At 32.9% G+C, this 8,525-nt stretch overlaps 1 long non-coding RNA gene and 1 pseudogene across 1 annotated transcript in view; both read right to left on the reverse strand.

The window, feature by feature from the left end:
- LOC105115821 (receptor-like protein kinase) overlaps positions 1 to 8,525 on the reverse strand; it is a 57,653-nt pseudogene that overhangs the window by 40,059 nt on the left and 9,069 nt on the right.
- LOC105115815 (uncharacterized) overlaps positions 4,144 to 8,525 on the reverse strand; it is a 12,769-nt gene continuing 8,387 nt past the window's right edge. Inside the window, exon 3 of the long non-coding RNA XR_840395.1 lies at positions 4,144 to 4,155. This is a non-coding gene — a long non-coding RNA (uncharacterized LOC105115815). The remainder of the gene's footprint in view (positions 4,156 to 8,525) is intronic.

Here is an 8,525-nt window from a genome sequence, read left to right on the forward strand (position 1 = left end):
ATTACTTAGTAAAATCCTTCTATACTTGTCTGTGGACGTAGCCCAATTGGGTGAACCACGTAAATTCTTGTGTGTTCCATTTCTCATTTTATCCTGTCTCTTATCTTTTATCTTGTCGGGTTTGCATGCCAGTATCCTAACATGTTGGACTTGAAATCTTACGAGATATACATAAGAAAATGATGCATGAACGCATATAGATATAAATTCCTATAGATGAAAGCTCAGTCAAGCATGATAAAATGCTATCATTAAATTGATTATTAAATAGATATGAAGTCTTCATTTTTCTTGATAAAGAAACTGTATACGAGAATGGCTTGCAAAGCAGTTAGGTATGAATTATATATAATTTAATATTGATCCTGTCAGCTTATTGAATGACAGATCCAAAGACTTGAGAAATGAAAACCCAGTTAGAGATGAAAAAAATGCTATCGTCGCATTGATTCCCACTTAGTTGAAGGTTCTCCAGTTTTTTCAACCTTAATGACAAGTCTTTGGAACCTGAAAGATGTTTGTCAAAAGCATATTGGAAGGAAATAAATGCATAGAAAAAATCATATGAGAAGGAGAAAAGAAAAGGTTACCATAGAAGCTAGCTGATCCTGTCAACTGATTGTGTGATAGATCCAAAGACTTGAGAGTGGAAAGCCCAGTCAAACATGACAAAATGCTTTTATCATTAAATCGGTTATCACTTAGGTCAAGTAACTCCAGTTTTGACGATAGGACTTCGAAGCCTGGAAGAAAAACATCGAAGCAAGATAATTAACATCCACAAATCATATAACTTTATTTTTTATTATAAGAAGATAAACATTGAACGAACCTTGATTCTCAAAGCAACCATCTAATCCAGTAGAGCTCAAATCAAGATTTTGCAATTCTCTAAAAGGAAAAAACAAAGATGCGTTGAGAACCCAATCGCCCAAGCTCAAACCCCTTGCATCCCAAAGAGAGAGTTGGATCGCTTGCCTTGTGGCTGTATCACACTTGATCCCAGACCACTTACAACAATTATCCTCTTTATTGACCGTCTAGTCGACTAAATACCCGTAAACGCTGTGTGGATTGATCAAAGCTTTGATCCCCAAGAGCTCAATTCTCTCTTCCTCCAAACACCCATAGCAACGACCATAGCTTTCGCCAACCAAAGTTAATAATGTTAGCAACATCCAAACCCACATCTTTTTCATTGTTATCATCTTAGATAATTCTATGAACCACTACGGTTTGTAGAATATTGTTGTTTGTTATGTGCATTTGGGCAACAAAAGAGGTCCTATTTATACTACTTTGGCTCTCTTATGTGAAATCACCCTAACATTGTTGACAAAATCAACAATGTTAGGCACCAATTTGTCAACAATGTTAGGCATAAATTTGGTGCCACCTACCTTGCCCTTGTCTTTTGCATGGATGTTTGCCTATAAATAGGCAATGCATCCAAGCATTATAAACACACCACAAGAGAAGAAAGAAGAGAGGGTGAAGAGAGAATAATCCCACAAAATTGTGAGGTATTTGTGAGATAGTAAGTGAGGTGTTTTCTCCTAATAATAGAGAGATTTTTGTTGTTCTCCTATTATTAGAGAGAAGTTGTATTCCCACATTACTTAGTAAAATCCTTCTATACTTGCCCGTGGACGTAGCCAAATTGGGTGAACCACGTAAATTCTTGTGTGTCATTTCTCATTTTATCTTGTCCCTTACCTTTTGTCTTGTTGAGTTTGCATGCCAGTATCCTAACATCTTCAACCTTTCATTTGAATTTTCTTTGCTCAACTGTGAACAGAAAAAGACTTCGGTGCATCATTGGAGAAGACTTTGAAACATAGTAAAATTGACCAATTAAACACCAGTAGAATTTTCATATTACCAATGGATTGGACCGTTGGTATTTAAACACTAATTCCATCAGAAAAATATTTACCGAGAGAATCATGGATGGTAATTATTCATTGAAAAATTTATTATTAGTGATTTTATTATGCTTGTCATTCCATCAATAATATCATCACCGATAGATTTATAAAAAAAACACGTTAAATAAAAAAAATTACAAGTATCATTTCATCGGTTAGTATGACATATCATCGACAGAGAATACAATTTGTAATTCTATTAGTGATTTATTTCATATTACTGACAAACTAAACCCGTTGGTGATTTACATATTATTACTGGCAAGATCATGGAATTTTTTTTAACTCTCTAGAACTCTCCGAGGGATTTAGTTTGTCGGTGATTCCATCTGTAATGTTGAATAGCATTTCATGTAATTGTTTTTCAACTCTCTGAAAACTTAGTCTGCCGGTAATTCTGTTAATAATTTGTTAATATTTTTTTTAAAATCAAATAAATAGAACATAAAAAAATTAAAAGAAATAAAAACTAAAATAAAAAACCAAATATTTATTATAAATTTAAAAATTATCAATTTAAATACAATTAATCTAAAGGATAGAAGCTAAAGGAGGAGGAGGCAGGGGCAGATCTTTGCCAGGACCAGGTAGGCAATGAGGCGGACCACATGACATTCTCCTTGACATCTATACAAATTAAAGTGTTAAAAAAGGTAATAACATTTCTGTTTAAAAAAAAATTCAACACCATCTCCCCTATATGAGAGCCTAACTGAAATTCATATACTTACAAACATTCATCAATAAATAAAGCCATAAACTAGTTGATTTTATTTATTTATAAATTGATTATTTTATAATATGAACAAGGCAATGAATTGAACAAGGAAATATAACATTCACTAATATTTATTTTACTTCATGTTTAATTTGTTGCAATAAGTGTTTGGTTTTATTTCTAGTATTGTATCAAGAATAAATTTGATATTCGATGTTGTACAATATGGAAAAATATTTTCACTTCTAGTATTGTATTTGATTTCTGTCAAGTATCTTCTCCTTACTATATTTTTGGTACAAGTCATTCAAGATGAAAAAATATTGACAAACTCCCACTTGAAGGAAATTCCCCACTTTCATTATGTCTTGGAACATTATTTATTTTTGTTTCCAAGTGAGACTCAAAGTATTCTGAGATAATGTTAAGATCTCTTCCACAATATAAGCCTTGTATATTGAAGTCTTAACATGAGCTTTATTTTTAACCATTTTCTTTAAATTGAATAAGTTTTCGAATGGAATTAAATGAATGTCTTTTTTTAAAAAAAAAATAGACAATAGAAATTTAATTAGAATGAATATGCAATTCGTAACCTCTTGAATGGATACATCCATCTATATTGGATATGGCCTCCTACTTTTGTTTCAATTAGTAGATATATAGGTAGATGCTCTATTAAGTCAAAGAAAGATGAAGGAAATATCATCTCAAGTTTGCAGATTGTCTGGATAATATTTGTTTCAAGCTTCTCTATAAGTTGGGTATGCAACTTGTTAGAGCATATATCTCTAAAAAAATGACTGATCTCTATGAATATATCCCATATCTCCTTTGACAATAAATCTAGGTAAGCATGTCGAATGAGTGTTTTTATGAACGCGTGACTATCGCACCCTCCCGAGAGCTCGACGTCGCGACGACCTTCCCTCGTTGCAAGGAGATATGTGGGGGTTTTTGTTTTGTGAAAAGGGAGTCGCCACCTAGTATTATGGTCACTAGGAAACCTAACTGGTCTTTCAGAGATTCTAAGGCAAGGGACTGGTTGCGTAAAGCGAAAGTTTTAGCACCCCTAGTACACCCTACCTAAGGTAAGCTGCTTGGTGTTTGGTTTTCTGTGTAGTTGCTATGGTGTTGGTGTTCTCGAATCCCATCAATTTCCTAGGATAAGTCTGCTCTGATGAACGAAACTTGGGTCCAAAGTCTAAGGAAAAGAACCTTTGGCCAATACGGATCATACCTTTAGATATATCTATAGAGTGGCAAAGAGAGACGTTGTAGATCTCTTGGAGTCTGTGTTTGTTTTGAAATAAATTTAGAATTACTCCTAGAAAAATATCTTTTATATTAACCACCTGGAGTTTCTTTATCTGAATATTTACAACGGACAATTATTCCCAATAATATTTTGAATATTTACCCCTTTGGGGGTTTCTTTATCCAAATATTTGTAGTGAATAATAACAAATTATTCCTAATAAATTTTGGATATTTACCCTTTTAGGATTTCTTTATCCAAACATTAATAGTGAATATAGATGAATTCCACAAAAATAAGATTTTTATATTTTTTGGAATATTGGCCAACACCCTTTGGAATTTACAAACATGTTGTAAAATCCAAAAATGCAAGAAAATAATTTTTATTGTGTTTAAGAAATCCATGCGAAAATACATTTTTAAAACTTCAAATATTTGTTTTTTTATGAAAAAAACGTTAAAAAACATGTTAGTATATTGGTCGTATGCATGAAAACAAAATATTTTTCATTTTTATATTTTTTTGATGTTTCGACGAAAACCAGGTATTTTAATACTGAATTTGTATCTTTACAGTATAAAAATACAAATTGATATTGATCAAAATATAGTAACAAAATTACAAAAAATCACAGATTCTTTGAAATAATTTTTTGAAGAAAATTTTCCAGATGGGCCAAACCCGGCCCAAAAAAAACTGGATAAAAATCAGCCCAAAATAAAATGGCCCACTTTCTGCAAGGCTGGGCTCAGCCCACCCGAAACAACATAGGTCGGTACTGTACAATGAATAGTTACCATGTGGCTGTTCACCTACACAGTACCCCCGTAAATTAACTAGCCGGTTACTATGCACCTGCACAGTAACCGGGTAATTATATTCTTCGCAAATAAATACATCCTTAGTTACTGTTCACACACTATTCAAGTGAATTAAGTTTACCCGAACAAAACAAAATGCATGCAAAGAGCCCTTTTAATTGAACAAAACAGAATGCATGCAAAACCCACGTTACTGTTCAAGTGAATTAAGTTTCACTTGAAAAGTGCAAACACAAAGCAAAAACATGTTCACGGTGCGGGAGGTGAAGAAAACCGTCCTGGGAACGAAAGGAAAACAACGAGGTTTGAAGGCCTGTTGGCTCGTCGATCAGTGGTGTCGTCCTCTGCTGGCGTTCTTCTTCTAAGTTCCCTCCTTTGCAATCTTCGTTCCTCTCTCCTTCTTCTGGTTTTCTGTGCTTCTTCTTCCTTATTCTACAGACCTCATATGCAAGATGATGAGCTAGTGTGGTTGGTGTAGTTGGTGGTGTCACGGTGGCTGCTCTTCCTCTTCTCTAGTGTTGCTGCGGCTACCCTTCTTCCTCGTCTGTGCAGCTGCTGGTGCGGTTCATGGTGTTTGCTATGGCTGCTCTTCCTGTGTTTTCTTCTGCTTATCTTCTCTTCTTCTGCTCGTCCATTGTTGTGTTCTTCCTCGTTCGTTTGTTCTCTGGTTCTCTTTCTTGTGCTTCCCGTCTTGTCTCTATTGAGAAGAAATGGTTGCTGCTGTTGTGGGGTTCGGTTGAGGCTGGTCTGGGGCTACGTTGACAGAGAAGGCTATTTTCGGGTGCACGGAAGAAATGGCCAAGGTTCAACAGAGGTGGTGCTGCTAACAGCTCTTCCTCCTGGTGTGGCTGCTGGGATGAAGGAGATGATGAGCTGACGATGGCGCCGCTGCTGCTCTTCCTCCCCTCTGTCGTTTCAGCGTTGCTTGGCCTCTTTGTTTTCCTTTATTTCTTTCTCGTTCCCCTCTCTTTAGTTCAAAAACTTTCCCCCTCTTTTAGTTTTTCAGCCCTCTCTCTCATTCAAAAAAAATTCTCCTCTCATCCTTCCCCCCCAAAAAAACCTTCTCTATTACAGCTGCTAATAGCAGTATTTATAGGAGTGGTTTTGCATGGGAGCGGGGGAGGCATTGTTACGCATGGGGAGCAAGGGACACCGGGTGAAGTCTCTAATGGGTATGGCTTTTGGTTTCGGCAGCACGCGAGGAGAAAGGAACAGTGTCACAAAACGACACTATTCTTTTTTTTAATTATTATTTTTACATGGGGACCCAAAAATAGATTACAATTGTGATAATCATGACTCTTTATTCCATATAATTTGTTATCCTTCAAATTCATCGCTTAGATATGTTTGAAATATATTCGTTAAGAAAACATAGACTTTTAAACTTTTGATAGACAAGTAATTGTGCATTCTTATCTAAAGCGAATTTAATAAAACTCTCAACCCATTACAATAATCCATCTTATGCAACACTTTTGGTGAAACTTGATATATCTAATAACGATCATTCATTGCTTATATAAACCCTACATAGAATGTTGATGACAAAATACATTAGTTAATAATATGGACTAAACAAATTATCGGTACCAAACTAATTAGCTACCATCAGTTTAACTCAAATTTATTCAATCTATTTTAATTGTACCCTTAAATCATTATCAATTTTCTATAAAAATTCAATTCCTCCATATTTACTAAAATTTTAAATTTAACAATAAAATTGACAAAATAGAAAACGTACATATGAAATAAGTCATTATTTATTTCATTACAAAACACCTAAGTCACAAAATCAAGCTCAATTTCATCAAATTACAAACAAATACTATTTTTTAAAATCTAAAAAAAAAAACCTAATATGTACAAATCATACATTCACAAAATAAATTTCTATGAGAAAAAGCTATATAACAAATAAATACATAAACAAACTACAAATAATATCTTAAAATGCCAAAAAAATTAGCATTTTAAAAATCAGTTACAAAAAAAAAATTCTTTCTTTATATGGCCAATCTTAAAAGAAAAAAAAAAGTAGGACAGGGATGCAGACAAATTAAGTGTTGAGGTGGCAGGATTTGTGATGATGAGAGCTTGATTTATGACAAAATATAGGGGTGTTGGGTGTTGTTTTCTAAATAATAAAAAGGAAAAAAAAGAAATAAAGGTGGAGGAGAGGAGATTTGTTTGTCAAGTTATAGCTTAAATATTACCTACAGATTCACCGATGGATATTAGTGATAGTTTATTTCATAAGTAATATAGTCTATAATAATGACACATTATTTTTTTTATTTTTTTTTTAATTATAATTTTCTTGATATATTCCAATGAAAAATCTTCATTGGTATATATCAAGGAACATAGCAAAAAAATATTTTGTCGATAAATGTCATTATAAATTGTTGATAGGTTTTGTTTTGTCAATAGTTTGGTTTATATTTGATAATTTTATGGTATTCTAATGATTTGGATTTTTTGGCAGTAAAAAGTTATTCAAAATGATTGATTAGATAAAATTTAGCCGAGTAAGACATTGTAAGTTGTTTACAATTTTCACTCAAAAAAATAAAATAAAATTTACTAGATGTTTTTGAAAACAATGCTTTAATTAAGGCTGAACATTGAGGATTGTTTTCCCACTCTGTTTTCAGATTTCAACTAATTAATAAGTTTTCTTTATAGTTTGAATATTTTTTTAAATCAGATATTATTTTATTTCATTGTCTATCTGTTACTTTAATTAATTTGATTTGTGAAAGAAATGAAGAGGTAAGAAAATGATTTCTTTCGTTTAATTTAAGACTTATGCTTTTGAATGCTTGAGAGTGTAGTAATTCATGTTTTTGAATGTATTTTAAAAGTATATTTTATTTTAAAAAATATTAAATTAATGTTTTCTTTAATGTTTTTTCTATATAGTTTTAATATATTTATATAAAAAAATCTAAAAACAGATCTTTTTATGTATTTTTAAATAAACAGTACTTTTAAAAAAACATTTTACACCATCACAGACGAAACACATGTACGTTTAAGTTTTTGAGTCGGAGTCAATCTATTGGTTGCCTTACAGCACCACGGGAGAAATTGAGTTAAAGCATGAAATGTCGTGGACGCTGATGCTTTGACTTGCAGGGCTTCGCCGGAAATTGCTGATTTCATTGCGGAAACAAACCTTGTAAGGGCGATTAAAGTTGTGATCTAACATCGCAAGAAATAATTGCAATCAATTGGGAAACTCCAGCAAGAAAGTAGGACAGAACCATTTTAAGCTGATTCAATCTGCAATTCTTAATATATGGAGTGGCAATGGATTTGTTTTTTAAAAAAGAAAGAAATCCAACAATAAAATGAAATAGTAATTGAAAATAAAAGACATTTTAATTTAAATTAGCTGAATGCCAGTTTGTCATCAATTATTGATGTACAGCTCTATTTTGTGTTAAACGTTGGGTGTATAAATTAGTCAAAAGTAGGCTATCACGCTTTCTCCATTACTGTTCTGCAACGATATTTTGGTGGCGCAAAATGTCGTCTACGCGGATGCTTGACTAGGAACAACCGTCTCCCCAATAACAAATTCACCTTCTGAAGTTGGAGAACTTGCGAAAAGTAGAGACCACAAAATAATTACAAGAATCCATGCAATTTTCAATGAAGTAAAACCACTTGCATCGCCCATAGGAATTGATGTAAAGAATTACTGTAATAGTCATCACCACAACTAAGTAACATTTACCAAAACTGATATAGAAAACATCCATGTCTATTACACCATCATCTTCTTG

The sequence above is a fragment of the Populus euphratica genome, unplaced genomic scaffold, assembly GCF_000495115.2.
Source record: "Populus euphratica unplaced genomic scaffold, PopEup_1.0 scaffold774.1, whole genome shotgun sequence".
NCBI classification, from domain to species: Eukaryota; Viridiplantae; Streptophyta; class Magnoliopsida; order Malpighiales; family Salicaceae; genus Populus; species Populus euphratica.